Below are 25,913 nucleotides of genomic sequence, written 5' to 3'. Positions count from 1 at the left end.
CCTGGAGTTATATTTCTTGTCTGTTCAACTACTAATAAAACTAGAAGTTAAGATTGCTCCTTGTTTGTTTCCTTCAAGCTTTAGAAGCAGAAACCAAGCAGGATTTCTTCAGGTATTTTTTCCTGGATACGGATAGACTAGGTAAACCAACAAATGTATTTGCTATAAATGACAGTTCAAAGTTGCCAGCACTAACCACAGTTTATCTATTGCTTTTATGCTTTGTATAGTAGCAAGAGATATTTATGTAAATAATGCCCCATTTTTATTCATATTAACATTGAAGACAGCTCATGAATATCTTGGGTTCTCTGGATTTTAACAGTACCAGCTACAAAAGCACTGGAAGTTTTGTTGGTAGAAACAGAAAATGGATATTAGTGTTTCCATTCCTACAGATTATGTTCTCATCACGCATTTTTTAATTAACTAAATATTGGGATAGAATAGCAACAACAAAGTGAATCATGCTGGTGTAGTGACAGATTCTTTCCTTAAGATTTCCTCTGAATTCCTTTTTCATACTCTTTACGAGTATATCCAATTCACTTTTTCTGTTTCCATTCTAAGGATTTCCATTCTAAGAATTCATTTTATCATAGAGGTTTTGGTTTCAGAATGTGTTATGTCTCAAAAGAGTGAGAATGGGGAATTATCACAAATTTAAAAACATCTGGCAATACATTTCTCTTTTTTATTTTAAGTGGATAACTCAGAGGCTTATTTTCAAAGGACTTAAATGATGCAGTTCCTGAGAAAATAAAGCCTTTTTGAAAGCAGGTCTTAAGAATTTTGAGAAACACATTTTGTTCTTTGCTAAACAAATAATATTGTTTTTGTTAACAAGTAATACTGTTTTTATTGCCCATTCCCAATTGGGATTGTATGTTGACATGTGCACTGTTTCATCTGTAAACAAATATGACTTCTTAACATCTGCTGTGTTACGAGGTCACCTAGTCCTGCGCTGACTTGTTCAGAACAATTTTCTCTTGGTTTGTGTGTTTCCCTTTGTTGTAGTGGTGACTCTAATAATAATAGTGTACATGCTGAGTCTCTTCTGGCTACATCTTTGAGCATTCTCAAAGCAGTTCTAGGACCTTCATATTAACAGTTTGCTTTGGTCAATAGTTCTGAGTTTTGTTTGAAATAAATCTTATGTGAGTATATATGCCCTATTTTCTGAATCTTTTAACAGTGAGAGTTTTTTCCTTAGAGATATAAGTCTTTGTCATAAGTAGGCATTTTTTTCAGATTTCCATTCCCAACATACATGTTTTAAAAAATAAGATCTATTTTCTCTTTATCAGACTAAAATTGTACTCATTTTTACAAATTACAAAGGATATCATTATTATTTCCCTCAAAAGAACTCAAATTTCCCTGTCACACATGCAGACATTTTGGTGAAGATTCTGATATTTGTTTCTGTTGCACTTATTCCACTGCCAGCAGAAGTTCCAGGGCAAGGGGCAGAGGTCAAGCTCTTTCAGGAAAAGAAATTTCTACTGCTTTTGTAGAAGCTTATGAATAAAAAATAGGAAAGGCATTTGATAATTCTGAGCAATATGTATTTAATCCTGACCTCAGAGTGGCCATTACTCCATCCAAATTTTTGTGGTTAAACTCTAGGTAGAGTCTATCCATCAAAGTGAGTAGCCTTTCTCCACACAAGATAGATGGAGGGATAATATTCAGCATTTACAATTTCACATTAAAAAAACCCCATGGATATTAGAAAATGTTGTGATGAACATTAGTAATAGCAAAATGTCAAAGGCAAAAACATCAGCTACTTGTCTGTCTCTACCACAAGGAATAATGAGTGATTCAAACAACAGAAGGTAAATAGAATAATCATAAATGAAGAATAATTTTCTCAATATCAAGATGACAATGAAGGCAAGATTTTCATTGAGGACGTTGTTGGCTGCATTTACTTTATCTTACTATTTTTTCTGATTTTTAGACGGTTTTCTTGGAAGAGAAAACTCCAGGGAAGAAAATAATATCAAATAACAAGACTGTCAAGAATTAGGATTTTTAAACAGTTTTAACTGAATTATCCTCAGTTGCTATTCAAATCTTTCTTTGCTTTATTTTAAGTTTATGCTTTACCTTAATAAAACTCTTTAAAAGTAAATATATCTTCAATAATGCATCCCCTTTATATGCATAATTTCTCAAGCCAGAATTTTATAACCTGTTCCAAATTTTTATTTCCACACTTCCTGAATGACAACAGTATTTCTCTCTGGAGACTTTTGAATGTCTCATTAAAAAAAAACAAAACCAAAAAAACAAAACAAACAAAAAAAAATGTTGGGCAGTGGTCAATGGAAATCTGGTGACACAAAGTCTGCTCCAAGCCTGTGCAGCTGGAGAGTGGGTTGGTGCTGACTGCTTGTTAGAAGAGCTCCCTCACCTTTTTGTGAGAATGGAAGTGTGTGAGGACACAGCTCATCCTGCAACTTACTGTGGGCAAAGTTTCTGGACACAGGGTTATCTTTTTTTAGCCCACAGATGGTCAGACTCTTCCCAAAAGTCTGCTGCCCAGACACTGTGAAGCGTGGTTACAGCTCAGGCTGCAGAATCACATGTTCCTGCTTTTCACGAATGGATTCAACCTGGATCCCATGCCAGAAGTCTTCCATGAATTTCACAGAATTTCATTCTGGTCTTTGATATCTTTGCAAATTACGCCATCAAGACCTGACATTACAACGGTGGCATGGAAGGTCATTTTTGTAGTATTTTTTTCCATCTTCATTTTGGAAATCAAGAAAAAAAGCCTGAAGGCTTTTTAAATTGAAAACTTTGATTTTTCACCTCACTGTTCAACTAGTTTAGCATTTATTCTCACAATGATGCATTATTGTGATGTAACCGAGGCCCCACACTGTTAAGATCATGGGCAAACAACTGTAGTCTGTCTCACTCCTCCTCCTTAATTTTCCAAAACAAATTTAAAACACAGCATAAATAAGAGATAAAGATGTCACTACAGAAGGAAATTAATTACTCTGACTGAAAGTGTAAACATAAAGCTTGCATAGAACATAATCCAGTTTTGCAAGGCTCAATTCAAGTCTTTACTAGTATGGAATATTGTTAAACTTACTAATGCCCATATAATGCATATCCCACAAAGGATAAAAGCTTTGCTTACCTGTTGCCGGTAATTTTTCCAGGAAAAGGATATGCAATTACATATTCTAATAGTTTTAAAGATGAGCACAAACAATAGAGAGAAGATCAAATGGTTTATGTTAGGGATTGCAAAACAGAATCTGTAAAAAAGCTCTTCTGTGTCTCTAATCCCCAGAGTTCATCCATGCAGCATAATTTGACATGTATACGAAATATTGTAGATTTCAGAGAATTCTGTAGAGCTTTCAGAAAATTTTTTTCTTTCAGAGCAATAGACATAATGCAAAACTTTTACTGAAAACTAAAAGTTGAAAACCATATTCATTTATCATATGGGGGTATCACCCTACATCTTTTCAATTACAGTCAGGTTCTGGTATAATTATCTTATCCATACTAACAGTTAAAAATTGAAACCTAAAACTTATGAAATAACTGAAACTTTAAAAAATTTAGTCTGTAAAGCAAATAATTGGTAAAGGAAATAAGCTTAAATACAAGATAAAACAAATTTATTTCCTTGCTCCAGATAATAAGAATTTAAAAGACTGGACGACAGGATTTGGATTGCTAAATCCAGTGTTTAGATGTCAAGTTCCAAAATGAGTTAGAAATCATAACTGTTTAAATCATGACTCACAAGATGTGCAACAGCATGCTTGCTTTTGCTTTAGTCACATTCATTAAAAATGCATGGATCCTGCATCAAAAAGATACCACAGAAGAGATGTAACTTTATTTAGCTTATTTATAGTTCTATACAAATTAAAAAGCAATTTTCTTATCTAGCTTGAACAACAGCATTCTTTTCTCCTATTCAAATTAATGTAATTAATTAAGAATAGGACCTAACATGGTAATATGCACTCAGATGCAAAGTCACATGAAAGTCCTACTTACATGATTCACACCATATCAAGAAAATGGGATGCAGTAGAGATTTGCATGGAATTGCATGCAGACACAAGTTCTTCATATTGAATATTTTTGTTTTTTACAACATGCTTCTTCACATATTCACTACAAAAGGTCACTGCTGCAAAAGTGAGTAGAGAGGCAAACATTTTCTTTCTCAGTATGATTATTACTGCTAGTTCTTGTTCTTCATGCAGGGATGAGGCTCAGCTTCACAATGCCAGCCCCATCTTTTCACATTCATTCACTCTGTAACAGAGGAAGCACAAGGTGCCTATGGCTCCTGCTCATGGTAATTCTGTCAGAGGCAAAATCTAAGAAGTTCCCATTCATTTAGCCATTTACTCTTTCATACAGAGAGTGACATAAATATAGCTGAAGAAGGATACAAGATGAATGAGTAAAGTGAAAAGAATGACTAGTTGGAAGCAAGCAGAGATGATTTTTTTTTAACTGGCATTAACACTTGGAAAATGTTAACATTGATGGCTATCTCAGAGTGCATAGATGTTCATTGTAGGAGATGGGGATCTGGACACCCTTGCTTTTCTACAGTTTTTGAACACAAATCTCTTTACAGGAAGGAGTAATCTTCTGCTGAGGATTTGAAGGCATGGATCTCCTCACTGACATTATCACTTCCTCCTTTTTGACTACAGCTCCAAAGAAAGAAGCATGCCAGTCTTTATACCAGCTCTTCTCCTACTTTTGCTAAAATAGCAGCAAACTAAGCTAAAATCTCCTACCTGTCAGAGAAAAATGCTAAGCTCTGGGCTAGCAGAGTGTCCTGTCCTATCCTGGACCATATTCAGTTGCTCTTCATAAAGATTATCTATTTACTGGGTCAATATTCCACTAGGACAAGGCTAGGTATCAGGCTGCAAAATTCTTGGCCTTACATATTTTTAGTTCAGTATTTTTTGACACATGATACTGCTATAAAACAGAAAAACTAAAGGAAACAGCTCCATAATACAGGACCCCATTACTTTCTACAATGTTTGTCTTTATTATTGCAACCTTAAAATAAAAAAAAAACAATGAAAGTACCGTTTTCTCTACAATTTCCATCTGACATAAGAAATATTAATACAACAGTCTTGTAGAGCAGAGCCCTGAGTTCTAAGAGGACTAAGAGGAATTTATTTGTATCTATAGCACAGAGTTGATTCATAAGGCGTCATTTTGAAACCTTGTATGCTGGAGATCAGATATTTCCTAGGAGACACCCAGAAGAGTGTTTGGTGGCTTCTCATATGCCTTCTGTTTTTAAGGTACATGTGGCTGTGGGGAATTGAATGCAAGGATTCAGATGGCTCCTTTCAGTGCTGCACTCCTGAAGGATTTACAATTTAAAAAAATATTTTATTGGAATGTTTACACAGCCTGTTGAAAATAAGTATCAACTTCACTCAGAAAGGCAGCAAAAAATGTCTAGCACCACTGATGGATTTTGTGCTGCTTCAACTTGCTGTTTGCATCTCTGGGTCTGTAAAAAGTTTGTACTAATTGCCTGAATTTCAGTGTCATTTCTATTGTAAACAACACATGAGATGAGAATAGTAAGATTATCACTCAACATATTAGTGCTCCCAAGGAAGGCATAAAAAAAGGCACACGCTTTTCATTTTCTTTGGGGGTACCCTATTAGTTTTAATGAACTTTATAACTTTTCAATCCTATAACTGTGATAAGTCCTATGTCAAATGATATAAAATACCCTTATGCTTAAAATGTAGATATGGGGAAGCTAAAATAAATAGAGATTGAGATTAAATTACTTCTAGTGCAATGGAAATGTACAGAAGAAGAAATATCTGCTATAAACATAGTGGAAATAGGAATTATTGGCTTTTATTATGGAATACAAAGTAAATCACATTGTAACGCACTTGATCTTTTTTAGATTTATTGACTGTAATTTGAACTACTCTCTTCCTCTAGTAGGTTTAATTTCTCTGTATGTTTTTTTCTCCTATATGTGTTTCCAGCTAACATTTCTATTTATAAGACTGCCTGCTTGTAGACATGTAAAATTACCAGTGACACATTTTCTGTGGGGTAGGGGAGGGAAAAATAAGATACTTTTTTCACACTAATAAGACACAAAATTTTGCAAAGCAGGTAATTTCTTTATTCCCATTTTGTTTTGGCATCTTTTATAATCTTCTTGCAAGTCCTGATATGTTTTAACACTTGCTAATACCATTTCTTCCTGTAAGCACTCAATGCTGTGCACAAGATTTCCTGACATCCTTACAGAGCAAAGCTCCTTCTGTCATCTTGTGGAAGTCAGAGCTCCATGTCAGTGCTCCCGAGCAGAGAATTTCTCCTGGTCATCCCCATACTATGTAACAAATGATGTAATCACAAGAACGTGCCTAGATAACATCCCCATATCTTCCTGCTACTGGAAGAGTTTGCCTCTCTGTTCATCTTTTACTTATTTTCCTCTTGATAGCATATATTAGCAAGTGTTTTAATTAGTATTCATCTCCAACACCCTGACTTCTAAGGAAACAAAGACATCTCCATGTAGACATATCTCCATAACACCATTGCTGTCAATACGGAGGGCATTGGGATGAAAGATTAATCCCTTGTTGAGACAACTACTGTGGTTAAACAACTTTTAGAGCTATTTTAGTCACAAACAACAATCTTCCAGTGTTTGATCAATTTCTGCTTCTAAACAGATTGGGAGAATCACAGATTAGCAATAGCATTGGGGTTGGAAGGGACCTCTGGGATCATCTAGTTCAATGCACTGTTCAAGCATGGGAGCAGATTGCACAGGATCATGTCCAGGCAGGTTTTTAATTCTTCCAGAGAAGGAGACTACAGTTTCTCTGGGCAGCCTGTCCCAGTGCTCTGTCACCCTCACAGTAAAGAAGTGTTTTTTCTCATATTCAGAAGGCACTTCCTGTGTTTCAGTTTGTGCCCATGTGCACTGGAAAGAGTCTGGCACCATTCTTTTCATATCCACCCTTAAGATACATACATTTATTGATAAATGATGTATTGATTGCCCTCTGTCATTTACAGGCTAAACAGTCCCAGCTCACTCAGTCTTTTCTCATCAGAGAGGTGCTTCTAATCATCTTTGTAGCCCATCACTGAATCCTCTCCAGTGGTTCCTTCTCTTTCTTGAACTGAGGAGCCCAGAACTGGACACAGCACACCAGGACTGAGCAGAGGGGCAGGATCACCTCCCTCAGCCTGCTGGAAATGCTGTTCCTGATACACCCCAGGATACCACTAGCCTTTTTGGCCACAAAGGCACCGCTGGCCCATGGACAGCTTTCTGTCCACCAGGACCTCCAGATCGTTCTCCACAGAGCTGCTTTCCTGCAGGTCAGCCCCCATCCTGTACCGGTTATGCTACCCCAGGGGCAGGATCCTACATTTGCCTTTGTAGAACTCTGCCCTGCCAAACGGTGGGCCTGCCAAGGTGACAAATAAGATAGAAGAAGAGAGCTACAGATATGCATAGAGGAAAAGGTTCAACCAAGACGAAAGAGAGATGCACTAAGGGGTAGTGCTTCAGGGTTCTATAAATCCCTGCCTTCATTATCAGGACATAAATTATATTTAAGAGGCTAGAGTCTAGACGAGTAAAATGTGATGATGGTAATTCACTGTAGCCTAATGTGAAGTAATACATTTATGAATCAAACATGATGAAAACTGTAGAAACTTACATTTCAAAAGTGGCCATACACTAGCTCATAAAAGATTAAACTAGTCTGAGTTGTATTTCCCTGTGCAACTAGTTTGGAAGCTTTATTTTAATAAAAGGATATTGCTCCTGAAAATGTTGCAAAGATTTCATCAACAGAAAAATGCATGAAATTAATTCCTGTGGGTACATGGTTTTCACATATTGGAATAGACCATCTTTATACCACGTAGAAGAAAAACTAACTGAATCAATATCAATGAAGGTCAAGTTAGCATATCATCATTGCCACAGCCATTCAGGTGTCAAGTTGAACAGTATCGTAAATCATCTCAGGCTAGACAGCAAGAGCTGACAAAAAGGGAATTTTTGACAGAGGTAGCTCCAGATAAAAGAGTGACTAAGAGTTGAAGGCAGTAAAATAAAATTTCTGTGTTTTAATCTTGATCTTTTTTGCTTCTTTATAGACAATATTTGTAATTAAATAGCAGCAATTATGTGTTAACGACTTCTTTTCTAATATTTGTAATTAAAGTATCCTCTTGACCATTTGAATGTTTGTAGGAAAGACTAAATGTTTTAGAACTACAAAGCACTGTCACCTCTTGTTCTTTGGGCTAATTTCAGTGTACCACAAGTTACCAATGACAAACTGATGTGGAAAAGTCATGACATTTCATCAAGAGAGGGCTCTTTTTCTCAGGCAATCGGGCCTGTAAATACACACCACTCTGAAAAGTTCTGCTACTCCAGTAGCTGCCAGTTAAGAAATGTTCTTAAATGCCATGAACCCCTGTTCTGGTAAATCTGTTTCTATAAAAACAAGAGTCTTATGAAAATATAATTTCAAATAAAAGAATCAATTTAGATTAGCAGTGCAAATCTTCCGTTTCTGTCAAAACTATTTCTTTCACTTGCTTGATTTAATTTCTTTCTGTCACAGTTTTCAGAAATACAGGAATGCATAGAAGAGTAAGAATGGAAAATTAAATAGCAATCATATGAGCTACAGACAGGTTTACCAATGGCATACAATTCTGTGTGGCAATGAAGGCCACTTGTCATGAGCACTGAGGAGTGCTGCACTGTGGGCTGCTCTGCCCAAGAACTCATTGAAATGCCACAAGATGTTTCTTCCTATACAGGAACAAAAAAATAGGATTCCATAATGCTTCCTCTCTGCTCTTATTTTCTGTTTCCATGGATCAGTAAATGAAGCTATTTGGGGAAGACCAGTGATTAGCTCTTCAAAGCAAAAGTTAGGTTTCAGGGAGAAATGCAGCCACCTTTAACAGGGTTAAAAAGTGAACCTGGACACAAAGGACACACATGCCTGCTATTCATGGTCTTAGGGCACCTGGAATTCTCTGCTGTATTTAGTACTGGCAGGGGGGAAGGAGAAGTAGATGGATACTGTGTAGTTCTAAACTATGGACTAACATAGCTGCCTACAGACCAAGAATGGTAATCTCTGCCATATAACACATCACTTACACAAAAAATGCCTACTGGTATCAGCTGAACAGGAGCACAGCTCTAAGAGTTCAGAGTAGCTTTCCTGAAGGGAGAAAGACTAGCTCAGTAAAGGCAGGTGGAATTTCAGAGAAAAGAATGAGGTTCTGCCAGCTTCCTAGCAACAACACTATGTTCTATAAGTACTTCCATTGATCTATGGGACTGTTCATGCAGTAATGTTCTTTGTGCAAGGGAACAAAACTTTAAATGTAAATTCAAACTCAACGTGGTTAAGGTGCACAATCTGGCTCATTTGTTTTGTAGCTACAACCGAGTTTCTAAATTATTATGGAACAGCTGTTCTCTCCACCCATTTCATATTGAGCTGGAATGCATACTTATCCATCAGTAATGAGAACCAGTCCTTTCAAAGACTATGAATAAGCAAAGAAAATCATATTGGAAAAACTGGAGATGTAAAAAGTTACTCAGGGATCAAAATATCCCAACTGTCTCAGTGAAAATAACACATAGTTGATCCACATGAGAGATCACCCTTGTGACGGGGGGTGAAAAAAATGTTCTGTTTCTGTGCTAGGCGAATGAGAATCTTTGACAAATTTGAGAAGACAGATTCATCCACCCGCTGGGGTAGAACGTTATTAGCATTCACACACACAAAAAATGACAGCTGTTAACAGCTGAAACTCATAGTTTCCTCCTGATCCTTAGCTGTCAGGGGACTTTACAGATAGTCCAAGACAGAAGGACACCACAAGTGCAATGAAGAATTCTGCATTGCACAACATTTCACAGCAAAACTAGAGCTCCCACAAAAATATCTTTACAATATTCAAAGGTGTGAAATAAAAAGAAAACTCACACCTTTGCTATTCAACCGAAAGACTGTTAAAGCCCAGACTCAGAAAAGTATTCCAGAATAGTTAATTTTTGACAAGGATCTCTCAATTTCAGTTTTCATGACGTGCTATTCAAGAAGGAAAAGGGGCTAAAGAGCATTCAAAAATTCCTTTCCTACATCACAGGCACATTGCTTGTTCTTGGCAAGACCTCTCAAGTCCTTTTTACTCTATGAAAATATCTGAGTTAGAACTGAGATGGGGATTCTTGGACTGTTCTGCTTCCTTCCACTGTAAATTCCAGTGGGGGTTGCATGAAATGTTATAATCATCAACAGCACCCAGCTCAGCACCCAGCACTGCAGCAAGTGTAACTTTAAAACAAGCAAACAAAAAAAGCTTTTATATTAAATTTAGAAATATGTTATTTATGCCACATTAAACATCAGAAATATAGCTAATGCATTTTTGCACATCTCAAGCTTTAAAGCTGTTTCCAACCTGTTTGCAGGCCACAGAATAACAACTGAAGACATCAGGGTGCACATGGACTGCACAGATTGATTAGGAGGATATCCTGCACCAGATAAGGCAGGTAGGTGTTGATAGCTGTGTAGCATGACAACTCGTTACTGGACAGAGACAATGGCAGGAAGTAAGCTAAAACTCTCAAGCAAGTACATTTAGCCTGTGATTTAAGCAATCATCAGCCTGTTCTTGAAGCCAAATGTATCTCTCATACTCCCTGATGGACACTTTAGCTGATAATTGGAGATAACTAAGGAGAAAATGTGGGCTGTTGCTACTCAATGCATTCACATATATATAGTTGAGGGGGAAGATTGGCATTATTCATCTCCTCTGCCCTTGCTGTGTTGCTGATGATGAACAGCCATTTGGTCCTGTAAGCTTTTCTGGAATTGCTCAATTCTGCAAACTGCCAGAGTAGTGGGATTTATGGCCAGTGCAAGCTAGAGCTGTCATGCATAATATGGGATCATAACTGGTTGGCTACAGGCACCACAAAACTGGCAGAGTGAGAGCTCGTGCAAAGAGCAACATTAGCAAACATACAGGACTAGCCCAATCCATTATCCAGTATAAAAGTATGGTCATGAAGATGGGCTCCAAAGGAACACTGTTTACTTTCTATCATTGCTAATAAAAGCAGGAGAATCCCACACTCGGTGGTTAGAAAGATAAAGAGTAGTGAGTAACTAACTGTTCTTTGCTGCACCCAGCTGGCGCAGGACAAGAAGAAATGAATCCCTTGTGATAAGGAAATTCATAAGAAAACTATTCCTGAGTGCAAGCCATCTGTAGCTATAAATGTTCCCTGAATAGCAGATTCTATGAGACATGTTTGAAATGACCTACTAGGTTAGGAAGACTATTTGGCCTTAGATTTCAACACAAGATTTTTAGCTGAATCACTGAACTGGTGCACCAATTTATTGACTCCATATGGCATTAAAGACCTTAGCACATTCATAGCCAATGCATAACAAATGCCCAGAGTGAGACCAGCAAAAACAAAAGAAGGAGGAAAAGAGCAGACCTAATTAGACAATTAGGATATTTTAGAGAATATACTCTACTCCTAAGAAAGGTAAGAGCATTTTTTTTTCTGCAGCAGGAAATGCATGAGGTAGTTGCCATCACAGAGACATGGTGAAATGACTGACAAATCTGGAGTGCTACGATAGGGAAGGAAGGAGAGGCAGTAGAGTGGCCTTGTATTTTAGGGAGTGTTTCAGTTGTCTAAAGCTTAGTGATGGCAACAACAGTGTTGAATTTTTATGCATAAAAGTGAGGGGAAAGACTAACAAGGCAGATATCATGATGAGAGGCTGTTATAGATCACCCGAACAGGATGAAGAGGCAGAGCAGATATTATATTTCTATTAGAAATTAATATTTCTATTTTCTGCTGGGAGATGTCTCAGAATCACTAGGCCTTGTTCTTTGGAGGACTTTGGCTTACCAGATGTCTGCTGGGAATTCCTGGAGCATGTGAAAGGTAACTTCCTGATGCAGGAGGTGAGGGAACATACCAAGGGAGGCACCTGCTGCACCTGTTTCTTGTGAACAGAGAAGCACTGGTGGGTGATGTGATGGCCAGTGGTCACATAGTTATAGAATTTTCTTTTCTGGTCAGCAAAATTGCCACTTTGAACTTCCAGAGGGCAGACTTTGCCCTGTTTAGGTGACTGTTTAACAGAGCTCCTTGGGAGGCAGTCCTGAAGGGCAGAGGAGTCCAGGAAGTCTGGACCTTCTTCAAGAAAGAAATCCTAAAGGTCCAGGAACAGGCTGTTCCCATGTACTGAAAAATGAGCCCGTGAGGAAGAAGATTGGTCTGGCTGAACAGGGAACTTTGTATGACATTTGGAAGAAGGAGCAGACAATGTGGGAAGACTGAAAGGCTGTTGTGAGGTTAGGCAGGGAGAAAACTAGAAGGGCCAAAACCCAACTAGAACTTAATCTGGCTACTGCTGTAAAAACTGGCAAAAAAAAAGTTCTATAAACAAATCAGCAAGAAAAGGAGGGCTAAGGAGACTCTCCATCTGTTATTGGATATGAGGGGAGAAGTAGTGACGAAGGATGAGGAAAAGGCTGAGGTACTCAATGCCTTCTTTGCCTCAATCTTTTCATAGCAAAACCAGTCATTTTCTGTGGTCCCAGCCCCCTGATCTGGAATACAGAGATAAGGAACAGAATGGAGCTCCCATAATCCAAGAGGAAACAGTCAGGTACCTGCTACACCACTTAGACAATTGCAAGTCTATGAGGATGGTGGGATCCACCCAGTGTGCTGACATTGCTGGTGGGATTGATCACTGAAGCACTTTCAATCATTTACCAGCACTTCTGGTTACCTGGGGAGGTCCCAGCTGACAAGGAGCTGGCAAATGCAATGCCCATCTACAAGAAGGGCTAGAAGAGGGGCAGAGGATTTACAGGCTTGTCAGCTGGCCTTGGGGCCAGGGAGGGTGGTGGAGCAGATCATCCTGAATGCCATCCCATGGCACATGCAGGACAGCCAGGGAGCAAGCCCACACAGACTGGGTTTAGGAAAGGCAGGTCCTGCTTGATCACTGCTGGGGTTGCACCTCAAATCCATTGTTTAGCTCTGGGCCCCTCACTACCATAAAGACATTGGGATTCTGGAGCATGTCCAGAGAAGGGCAATGGAGCTGGTGAAGGGTCTGGAGCACAAGTCATACGAGGAGAGGCTGAGAGACCTGGGGTTGTTTTCCTTGGAGGGAAGGAGGGTCAGAGGGGACCTTATCACTCTCTATGAACATCTGAAAAGATCTAATAGCAAGGCTGGGGTCAGTCTCTTCTCCCACATAACAAGTGACAAGATGAGAGAAAATGGCTTCAAGTTGTGCCACGAGAGGTTTAGATTTGGTATTAGGAAAAAAATCTTCATCAAAAGAGTTATAAAGAAAGGATTCTTGGAAGTGGTTGAGTCACCATTCCTGAAAGTGTTCCAAAAAAGTGTGGTTGGAGCATGGCCTAGTGGTGAAGATTACAGTGCTGAGTTAACAGTTGGACTCAATGATATTAAAGATCCTTTTCAACCTAAACAATTCTATGATTCTATGGAAAGTCCTAAGATACTCACTGTCATGGTCTGAGCATTACTGGTGCTCTTACAACTGCCTTTCTTTTGTCAGCAGTGCCAAACTGGGAGAGGTGCTCATGCTGCCTCTGAGCTCACTGCCTGCTCTGAATTCTCACCCTTGAGTAAAATTAGTTTAAACTTCCCTTTTACACAGCAGTGTCCAGCAATGTAAGCATGCTCTTGTGATGCTGGGGAATGAAAGAAGTCAGCTCCAGCTCCCCATCTGAATGAACTTCCAAATCATACTGGGCAAAAAGAGATTTATTATAGAGCTCTACGCATTAATTTTGGCTTTTTCTCTTATTTTTCCATTACTTGAAAGCACTCTTCTCTTATCCATATTAAACACCTAAAGCTATTGCAGGCTTTTTATTTAAGACAGATACAATGGTTAAAGCATTCTATGCTTTTGGTGTAAAGATAAAAGATTATAAACTTTAAAGCAGCTGCTACCTAACAGTGACTGAAACATCATCTTTTCCAGATTAAAGTACCTTTGTGGCAATGTTTAAGTGGTTTTCACAAGCAGGGAACACTTTAGTGGTTTTAAAATTACTAAAATCATTTTAAGACATAGATATTGCAACAAAACCCAAAATGATGGATTTCTTTGAAGATCTGAACCCAAATTCTTAAGTAATAAATACCTCAATTAGGAGTAGTTTTTCTTAAGAGTCCAAGATTTCTTTTCATCTTCTGTTTACAAAAGAAAAGAAAACTATTTGGCTGTGAAAACTTTTCCCTTCTATATGTCTAGATGCCAAATTAGCAGTTACATGATTTATAGCTGTCATGAGATACATTAGTAATGTGCATTAAAGTGAGGCCTCTTGTTCCCCCTTCATCTGTGGTATGGTGAATTCACATGTCTAAAATTACAAACGAATAATGGGCATTAGGGTTTACTGAGGAAATCTGTAGTTATCCTGCATTTCTGTACTACAAGGCAAGAAGGGCTGCTGTAACACCATTTAATTTGATACCCTATGATTTTTAGAAACTAAATTCCAGTGAAAAAGAGAAAGCACACCAGAACAGTACACATTAATGAAATATTTGGTCCTTTGTCCATTCACAATCTCTTTATTCATTTGTGTTGTAGAAAATGTGTCAGGACTTAGGTCTTTCTCACCCTCTCTCCCTATGCACACAAAAACCCAGTCACAGCCACAGCCATGCATGGTTTATAAAATTCTTTTCATTGATCTTCAATTTAGTGTCTTTTAACCTAATAAATTACTGAGTTTCACTAAAATATGGCAAAGTGTAAAGAAAAGTATTTCTCTGAGACTTTCATCACTTGCAATATCTCAGGCAAGTCCTCCCAAATTCTTCTGTGCTTCAGGCTGAATAATACTGGCAATTTATTTTCAGTTTTTCATTGTTATATAATGGTATTTTCCACTACAGATACCTGTAATTGCTCTATTGTTCATCTAGGCTATTATCCACAGGATAATGGTTTTTTAAATTGAGAAAAAGGAAATTCTTGAGATAATTGATACCTAGTATTTGTGATTAGGTGTAAGTCAGGTCAATGCAGAGATCATTAATGGTAACAAAGACACATTTTAAATCATAACAAAAATTCCCTAGAAAAATATGGGGAAAAGGAATAATTCCATTTGTTGTTTCTTGGAATTTTTGTTTGCTTTACTTTAATAAGAAGAAAGAATCACAGGAAACTAGAAACTTGCATTTGAAATAAACCCCAGACCTGTCTGTGTTTTGACTGTGCTTTCATCACTCTTTCTTGGTAATTTTGAAAATAACATGCATTTGCATAGAAATATTCCAGATTTTGTTATCTAGATCCAGTACTATTAATTCCTTCTAGCACTCATATGAATTTTTTTATAATTAAATATTTTTAAAGCTTTTCATAGACAATTGTAAACCCAAATTATACTTGTTTTACTTTTTTTTTTTGCTAACAGATATGTCATAAGCAACACTGGACAACCAAACTAAGCAAGACACCTGCACAGATTGCAAAAGCCTTTTCCACCACACACTGTGAGAACAAGATGAGAGATGCAAGTTTGTCTCATTTTCAAGCCTAATTTAGCTAAGAGTGAATTCCTTCCGAAAATGTCATGTTTCTTCTTTAAGTAGCAAACTGATGTATCCAAGCCAGCCAGAATTGGGGCTGGAAACAGATAAGTCCATTTTTAAGAGTGTTTTTTATTGTTCTGAGGGCTAAGGAAATGAACAATTTCTCTGACAAAGAAACAAAGCCCTCCATAGGAAGAGGCTGTGGAATAGTTTAAAATACACCACATAAATGAGATGTGTGCTCATGGCTGGCATAAAATATTCTTTGATGTATTTCAACAAGATGTTTGAGTCATAACTGGGAACTGTGATGAATAACAAAGCAACAGCTAGAAGAGGTCATGAGAAAAGGAAAGCAACACATGCCTGGCTGTGGCAAAGTACTACTACAGCCGGCCTCTACTGCCTGTTCCTGAGGGTCTTTCACCCAAGTGTAAACCTCTTCAAGGCAATGGGACACTTAAATCTGAGTATTATTTTCTTCTAATAGCACTGGTATACACGGAGGTGGTGGTGTGAACTACTCGTGACACTCAAACCTCTCTTTCTTTTTGCAGTAAAGTCTAGCACTGCTACGTTTGCTTCCCCTGGATGCAAATGCTGATGAAGGGTACCTTGCAGCATGAGTTACAGAAATGCTGTCATGGACACGACACAGACTTATCAGCTTGAACTAATATAGCAAAGGGAGGTGGAGAGGAAAAAAATATGAGAGCGAAGAAATGTTCTCACCTCATAATTTTTTTTTTTATATGAGACTATTTCCCAGTAAATCAGACAGAGAAACAAAGTGGATGCTGCCAAAATACACAAACCACATTCCTTGCAAAGTGGCAGGACAGTGATAACTTCATTCAGCACGTGCCTGTGAGATCACAGCCAGCAGCATGTTCCAGATTGACAAACTGTCAAAATACAAGATAAGTGCTTTTGTTAACACAGGGCAGCATAAAAACAGTCGTATTATTTGTTCATCAAATAATCACGGGGGCTTTTTGTATAAAGAAAAAAAAATTTAAAAAACCCAAACTAAGTTGGATGGGAAATCACAATTTGCTCCTTTTAAGAGTGCTATATAAAGTATTATAGCTTTTCTTTAGAAAAAAATATGACTTTTTGTTCACTTTCATAGTAATCTAGTACGTCTTTAAACCAGGGCCAAAGCAGAGACTAATTTATTAATGGATCAGTAAAAATCGAGTGCTCACAGAAATTTCATTGCCCTCTCATCTCCTGTGGCTCAGTTAGCATTCCTAGTTTTTCACCAAATGAAATACTGTCTCAACACAACTGGCAGACCCAGGACCACCTGCTACAATAACAATTAATGCTTTGTAAAACCTTCCATGCTTCAGAAACCCAAGTAATATGCAAATAATATATATTATATGTGAATTATATATATATATAAATAGTGATGTATAGAAATTTGATAATTTACGTATAATGATAATTCATGATGTGTTGGGCTTGAAGATAAGGAATGTGGTAAATGATTCAGGCATCACACAGAAAATAGGCAAAATACTTTAACTTGCTATTCAATGTTCAATGATTTGAACAACGGGATGTAGTGCCTCCTCAGTAAGTTTGCTGATGATACAAAGCTGGGAGGAGAGACAAATACTCGAGTGCTGTGCAGCCATGCAGCAAGACCTGGACAGCAAGCTGAAGAGATGGTCAGAGAAGAACCTAACCAAGTTCAACAAAGGCAAATGCCCCTAGGCACCAGTACAGCCTGGGGGCTGATCTGCTGGGAAGCAACTCTGGAGATGTTGGCAGACAACAACTGTCCATGAGCCAGCAGTGCCCTAGTGGCCAAGAAGGCCAGTGGGATCCTGGGGTGCATTAAGAAGAGCATTGCCAGCAGGCTGAGGGAGGCAATCCTGCCCCTGTGCTCGGCCCTGTGTGCAGTTCTGGGCTCCTGGAGCAGGTGCAGCAGGGGATGGGGGATGACTGAGGGACTGGAGCATCTCTATTATGAGAGAATAGCTTGAGAAAAGTAAACCTGTTCAGCCTTGAGAAGAAGCAACTGAGAGGTGAACTCATCAATGTCTGTGAGTATCTGAAGGGAGGCTGTCAGGAAGATGGAGCAGGTTTTGCTCAGTGGTGCCAATGAGGCAATGGGCAGAAACTGATGCAGAGAAAGTTCCAGCTGAACATGAGAAAGAACTTCTGTTCTGTGCAGCGACCACACACTGGAACAGAATGCCCAGAGAGGTTGTGGAGTCTCCCTCTCTGGAGATATCCAAGATCATTGTGGACACAATGCTGTGCCACTTGCTCTAGGAAGACCCTGTAAGTCCAACAAGAAGGTTGAATCACATGACCCAGGTCCCTTCCAACCTTACGCATTCTGGGATTCTGTGAAAAATTATGTTATTGCCTGATCTAGTATTTGGCAACCTCTTGTGCTTAGTATGCCTGCTTCTATAAAAAACTATTCTATATCTGTAACTGGCCTTAAAGCACACTCTCTTCCTGTGATGGTTTACCCCAAGCTTGCTGGTCCACAGGCAATAAAAACAAATAAGTAGCCCACTACTTAGATTTTCTTATAAACCTGGGGAAGAAAATACATCTGCAGAAAGTGAAATAAAACAGTGTCAGAACCTGCAAGTTGGGGCACTCTGGGTTACAATTGTTACAATGAGCAGAAGTAGCTTTGTTTAATTCTCATTAATCTCTGGCAGCATTTCCTTTAGCATTGTGCTTATCTAAAGATCTGCACTAACTTACAGTTTTGATACCGAAAGGTCTTAGGTCATTCACCACGACTGCATACAATCACAGTTTTCTAGGAATCATAGTAAGCAAGACCACACAGGAATGACTCCTGCTTTTCAATGCAAGTATTACTTAATTAAGCTTTGAAAATATCCTATTCGGTATTCTGGTCCACACCAAGCTTGCTTCATTTGGAGGATTTGACAAATGTTGTTTTAAATCTTTATGGCTACTATTTCTTCCAAGAATTCTGATCTTATCAGAGCAGACTATGCCCAACATGACAAATCATGAGCCTGCATAGCAGATGTTATTCACTGAATTTGAAAGTCACCTTTGATCAAGCACCGTGGGTATTGTCAGGAAGAGTGTAAGCCTTCCATGAGGACAAAGTTCATGTGTAACATCAGGGCCACAAGCCAAAAGAACAATTTTGTCTTTACTTCTCAGGAAACTGATTTCTCTTAATAGTAATCCCCTCCGTGCTGAATCTTAATTACAGGGCAAGTAGACTGCAACATCACTAAAGGAATACATATGGGTCATTAATTTCTCCATATAAAAGTTTACAGTTTACTCATTGGACAAGTTATTTTAAGGTAGCTGAATACATAGATACAAACATTGTCAGGAAGGAGGATCTGGCTATTACCCATGGGACAATTTTACTTGCAGTCACCGTGACAACAGCTATTGCTGGAAAATTTGTGAATCCTCAGCAACTTCAGACAGCCTGTACAAATGCTTTTAAGTCTGAATTATAAACAAGTCTCTGTTATTGAGTTACATCCAAAGCCTGGGAACTGCTGATGGCAGAGCATTTGCAGCCTCGCCCTCCTGTGCCTGCAGCCGGTTGCTGGGGCTGCTGTCCTGCCTCCTGCCAGCACTGCCATGCCAAAGGGGAGCAGGGAAAGACACAGAGGCACTGCATGCCCACAGTGTGTCTGTTGGTGAGCACACACACATTGGATTTATCTGCCTCTATAACAGTCTCTAATGATTTAGTACTCCCATGTTATACGCTCTTAGCCTGAACTTGTGTCACTGAGATCAACTATTGGCAGAGGGACAGAGCCAGGGCAGCATGAAATCATATTCTTGGTGCTATTATGTTCTGACATGTGCAGTTTGCTCACTGTCTACTATTGTTCCCATGGCTTGTTGGGACCTGTTTCATATTAGAATGCAAGTTGCTATGAGCAAAGTGTGTGTGTACTTGGCCATACCTACAGAACCCTGGCTTGGGGTTTAATTGTTTTTATTATAAGTAATGGATAATAAAATTAGTCACATAACCCAAGAGAACAAATAGCACTAGGAAGCCTCTAAACAACTTGGTGATGGGAATTATACCAACAATTCAGCAAGTATTCAATATGAGATATTTGACAAAAATAAAATTGCATCATGCATCACTATCTGTGGGCAAAGCTGTCTGTGACAAATTTGAAAAGAGCCTTGCTTCACGTGCAAAGACTTTACTCCCAGTTCCTTAGAACTTTTCTAATTGTTAGCAGTTTAAAATGAAAGCTCTCTATTCCACTTATTACCTGAATTGGACATTTTCTCCTCCCTAATATTTCATTCTGAATATTCTGACCATTTCGGAGAATGAGGCTGGAGAAAACCCTGCTCATTGGTCTCATATGAAAGCGTTTAATAGTATTCAGAGTTTTACAGTTCAAAAGGAAACATCATGCTTTTTATCCTGATCAAGAACACAAATCAAAGTGTTCTGCTAGGAAATATTTAGAGAAATTTTGATGAAACATGTGTGCACTGTGAATATTCTTTGAATATGCTTTGAATATTATTACCATTAGAGAATTTAACCAGGGAAAATGAGTCATGAATCTTTTGGCTGTTGACAAAGGTATACATCCCTTACCAATCATCAAAAATTAGGAGGATCCAAAAGCATGTTGTTGAGCTGGTATGTTAATGATTTACATGTTAATGATGAACATGCTCCTCACTGCAGAGGGCTTGGATTAAGGTCCCATTTAACTCAAAAAATTCTATGATTCTATGAGTACAGTGTATGTTAACAAGATAAAGCCAAGCCACAGTCTTATAGTACTAAATTAATTATATTTCATTTTTTTCTTTTTCATAGAAGTTATTCAATATTCACAAATGTATTGAAAAATGTGAGCAAATTATCTTAAGAAAAAGGTAATCAAGCTCCAACCTGATGGAGTTAGCATAGTGGGTAATCTGAAAGTGTACTAAAATTATGGAAAAAAAATCAATATACTTGTCCTCTGGTCTCATTTTCAAAATTGAAGGCTTTTCCAGTTTCCAGAAGAGCTCTGCTAGTTCTGTAGTAAAAATAGCAAAAGTTAATGCATTTTATAAATTACTGTTTATGAACTTTAATATCTTGTTTCTTGCAGCTCCTTCCAAATCAAATCTATGACTAAAACCATGACTCCTCTACGACTAAAATCTATGACTCCTCCTCAGTAGCACACAACACTCAGAGCACCGAATTTAAATACTGAGGCCACACCTACTATAGTAAATGAAGTACAAGCAATACCATAGTTTACATCCATAAAAAAACAATGAACCCTTTTTTCCTTCCCATACCTGTGCTATACCTTTCTGTTCCTGAATAGGGAGTTTTGGCATGGATAGGGCCTAAAATGTTAACAATTTTACATGTTAAATGACACAGGGTAGTCCATAAGCCCAAGCATGGGCCATGCTAAGTGTGCTCATAATAGAGGTAGCCCCATACTCTAAATTCAGTTCTCTTTCCTGGGCACATCTTCACTCCTAATATTTGTCATCAGAATGATAAAGTTGCTACAGAAACTGACTTTATTCCTGACTGTAGCTGAGCTTGAAAGCAAAAAGTCTGCATGCTTTAGACAGGGAAAAGAAAGACACAATGGCAGTATATACATAGTAGGACAAAGTATACACATCTTTATTTTTTTTGTACTTTTGTATTATTTGCACCAAGATTTCACTTGCTTTAGAAAAAAAAAGGTCCTGATTCTGATCTTACTGAACATGTATGTTTGTGCATTGCAATGACATAAAACATCAAGATTATAATTTCAAAAGTTTATATGACTATTTCTAGATATGTTAGTGAAAATGGTAGGGGTATGGTAGAAGTAAAATCATAATTTCAAGAAAAATGGCAGAATATACACAGAGAAATCTGAATTCTGTACTACTTTCTAAATGATGAATGACAAAGATCATCAGAGTTCCAGATAACAGGTTTTTAGACATAATTTAATTCATGCAAAATATGATGAACCATCCAGTTTACATGGTCAGTCATTCTGGAGAGACGAGATAGTGGAGATGCTTTGGGTTTATGTTTGTTTGTTTGCTGTAAAATTTACTGCTGAAAGCTTGAGAAAGACACAATGAGTCTGTGGTCAAGCTGTGACAGAACTGGATTAAGATCAAACAGTACCTTAGAGGGATTTCAGGTGAAATCTCAAAGCCCCTGTAGATACATCTCCAGCAAAAATTCTATCAGTCTTCTATAATCTGCATTTTTTTTTCCTGCCATTGCTTCATGGTGTTTGGAGAACTGAGTAGATGTTGTTATAATAGGACTAAATGCTAGCAAAACAGATAAAAACCAAAAATGACCCAGGGTCCTCCAGGGGAGACAGATCTTAGAAAAAGCAGAATATTATCTTTATTTCTTAACTTAGTAATTCCTGATCAACACATTCCATTGAAGGCAGTGAGGCTTTCCAGATTTTATTGCATTTGTTTTAATTAAGACAGATTCCTCCTTTTTAAAAATCATTTTTATGACTCACTGTAGACTTTGAAGTTCAAGTATTGTCCGCCAAGAAATCAGAATGCCCAGGCTCAGATACATGTCTCCATAGAGCTAACTTTCTATCTTATGCTCTGATATTTACAGGTCAAAAATCAGGACATTTTCAGAACTTCTCTTTCTCCTATAGGGCCAACTACAGAAGAGCTGAGAAACTCAGCAGTGATTCCCTTGGACACTGTACCTTTTTTGCAAAGGTGAGCACTCAAAAGATAGCTCATGATTGAACTCAAATTCACTGTGTCAACAGCAAGACTTGCTTTTTTTAGGGCTTTTTTGGCTGGATTTTCTTATACTTCTAGGAAGTTCTGAAGATCAGAAAAAAATAACTCAGTATGCAAAGGATATTTATCTGGCTTTAAAAATATTCTAAGGAATTTAAAATATTTTATGCTGTTAATATTAACATAAAATTATAATATGATGAACTCACATAATATTCAGTGCAAAGATAGAAAAGATGTTGTGTCATTTGGCAGGTCTATTACTATCATAAAAAGGCACATGTAATGATACACAGCATTTTGAACACAATTTATTTGCCTTGATTTAGGGTAAGACTGAAGCATATACTCACTGGGACAAAGCTTGAACGGTTTGCTGATTGGCATGTCATTAAATTTGAGGAAAGCCAGCCTGTTTTTTCTTTTTCAAATTCAAAAAATGTGGTATGAAAATGGTTTTCTCTTCCTTTAGCTAAAAGGAAGAGAAGCCAGGTAGGAGTTAGTACTCTCCTAGTTCATATAAACCATGAAAGAAAATGCAAGCTTAATTTGCACTACAAAATCCATTCTAAAATATGCAAAGAACTCTGTGAATAAATCCTGTTCTCCCTTGTTTTCCTCTACTTTTTCCTACAACAAAAAAAAAATCTTCTGAAGTTGGTGATGATTTGGCAAAGGCTTTAAGTTCCCCATCTGGTTCAGCCTTTTCCTCCTAACTCAGAGCAGAATTGCTAAGGTAACTTTCAATGCCAGACTAATGCTCCCTGAGGGTGCTCTGACAGTGCATGTGTGACTGAATGACACATCTCGCACTGCACATTTCAAACTGTGAGAACTAAAGGGATTTAATGACATTTATTGCCTAGTCAGAGTCCTCCTCTTCTGTTTGCTCCTTCTCTCTAGCCTTCTTTCCAACCTATAAACCTATGCAGAATTGATGGATTGCACAATATTGCTGAGGAGTATACCCATTGTTTTAGCAAAGGAAGAGCTATTTTTCAAAGCACTCATCCAGAAATTTGGCTGATCACAAAGCAATCTAGGTCCCTTAGGGCATTTCCTTTTTCTTCTAGATAAGACAAGACACTGGAGAATATGTAATTTTTTAAAAGTGCCAACCAATTAACAAAACCAAAAAAACCTCCGAACCCTACATATGGCAAAGTAAAGCAAACAGACATTGGAATATTTTGCTTTTGTGACTCATTATGTTCCTTAATAGGGTATGACAAGTATGCTGAAAAGAGCAATTGGATGCTTGACTAGCTTTGGATGTCCTGAATTTGTCTTGCTTCAATTCAGGAGTGTACCTCTGAGATGAATTTTCTGATCATCCTCACTTACCAGTTAGATTCACACAGGGACCAGGCTCTGAACACCCAAGTGAAATTTCTTTCAGATGAAACCAAACCTGGAGTGGGGCCCCAAAACATTCTCCTCCAAAACTTAAAATATTTGGTCCATAGCCTGTAAAGCTGTAAAGTAAACTTCTCCTGAAGTCCATCTGGTGTCAGTGTCAGACCTGAGCACACATTCATTTGCTCTCCAAATGTTTCTGTAATGCTGCCTCTATGGCCACATTAGGATACAGTTTGTGCACACAGTCATGAAATCTATTTGTGCAAATAAGAAAGTTTTTGCTACAACCGTTCTGGGAAATCAGACTCAGTGAGGGCTCTTTCTTTGACACTGTTCCTCTGCAAATGCTGCAGGTCAGTATTTCAAAGCTTATGACAAAGAGACCATAGATGAAATCAATAAAGGCAGAAACTTGAAGTGTTTAATCCCTTAGGATTTCAAGACTTTTTATTTGTAAATAACGATATATATAACAAAAATTGCTGTTCTGAGATAATCAAAATTTGTCACAATTTTCATTGTTGCTCTTAGCGTACTTACACCTATCTATAATTTCAGATTGATGAACCGTCAATCCATTTGATTAAAAAGACCATTTGTGGACCCATTTTTACAGTGCTTCTATATGCCTATAGAGGGAAGACCACAACAAATCAATAAAAAGCCTTATCAAAGTCTCCAGAAGCAGTAAAATTTTAGTTTATTGCCAACACGTATGAACCCACACATGATGAACCCCAAGAGCAGCATTTGGGGCACGTATATATGTATGAACACGTTAAAATGATCAGAGAAGGCTGGATAAATTTCTCTATGAAAGCATCAGTGCCACATCACACAAATAAAGTGTAGTTTGGAGTCCATGGAGTCCATGTTTTCACTGTCTTAGGGGACCACACAAGTAAGAGCTGAAAACAGTTACTGGCAGGAAAAGCTTGGTAAAAACCCCTCACTCCCTGCAATGGACAGAAAAAGAAGATGAACAGCATATCAATGTGCACAGCTTATTAGGAAGAATTTTTGACTCAGGAAAATGTGTGAGGAAAAAGTGTTGCTCTGCTGCAGTTTTTCAGAGACGTAAAGCCCTAGATTTTTAAGCAAAAATTTGTGGAGCAAGCAGACAGTGTACTGTAGAATTGAACTTGTGTTTATAGGAGGTAGAAGAGGGAAGAATGTAATAGATCTTTTTCAATCCAAACATGCTGTTCTTTTCCTTGCTGAAATTAATTTTGTAAAATAGGTCCATAGATACTGATTTCAGAGCCAAAGCTGCCAAATCCAACAGAGTATAGTGTCAACCACAGCCAGAGGGTAGTTTACAAGAGAAGAAATATGGTTAATGTGACTGGTTTCTCAGCTATTTTTCAAAAGGGTACACTGAATTATTTCAGAAGAGGTCCAAAATATGAAGAAATATCAGAATACTGAAGTAGACTTTAAAAGATTCTTTAATTATCTTTTTCAAACTCCTGACAAAGGCTACTCTGAGAAGTCCCATGCTAATATATTTTTCTGACAAGTACTGTAGGCTGAAGCCAGAGATTAAGTTAAACTAACCTATATTAGTGTCTTTAGACTATTTTTTCCTTTTTCTTCAGTGATGCCATAGTAGAGACACCAGTCAATGTAAAGAATAAAAAGGAGTGATTACTCAGACTTTTGAGGTGTCAATATTAGGTTGGAGCACAGTTTCAGTGGCAAACATTGCTGGATACAACAGTCCTTTTATCAAGATGAAGAAGAAGATTGCAAGAGTCCCCAAAGGTCTTCAAAGAAGAAGAAATCTTCATATTTTCAGACATATGATATTTGTTTTTTGATTGCACTCTAAGGTTCATTTCGTGTAGTCAGGCCCTAAATTTAGCCCAGGAGTCCATAAAGTCAATTATACAAGAGAGCAGCCAGGCCTGAGGCACCAGAAAGCAGATCACTGCATCTTGAACCTTGCCAACCGCCTTTGTTCTCCATCTCTCACTTTATCAGGGCTTTGTTTACATGGAAGTATGCTATAGGGAGTGTATCATTTTCTTTAAATTATATTTAA

At 37.9% G+C, this 25,913-nt stretch overlaps 1 long non-coding RNA gene across 1 annotated transcript; it reads left to right on the top strand.

Annotated features, from left to right (window-relative positions):
- The first annotated feature begins 10,572 nt into the window (after positions 1–10,572).
- On the top strand, positions 10,573–25,618 carry LOC148225514 (uncharacterized). Its single transcript, XR_015807824.1, has 3 exons — positions 10,573–10,654; positions 22,417–22,483; positions 24,428–25,618. It is a non-coding gene; the product is annotated as an uncharacterized LOC148225514 (long non-coding RNA).
- Positions 25,619–25,913: the final 295 nt, after the last annotated feature.

The sequence above is a fragment of the Sturnus vulgaris genome, chromosome 1 (assembly GCF_052056855.1).
Source record: "Sturnus vulgaris isolate bStuVul1 chromosome 1, bStuVul1.hap1, whole genome shotgun sequence".
Classification (NCBI taxonomy): Eukaryota; Metazoa; Chordata; class Aves; order Passeriformes; family Sturnidae; genus Sturnus; species Sturnus vulgaris.
This window is presented reverse-complemented; position numbering and strand designations above follow the sequence as displayed.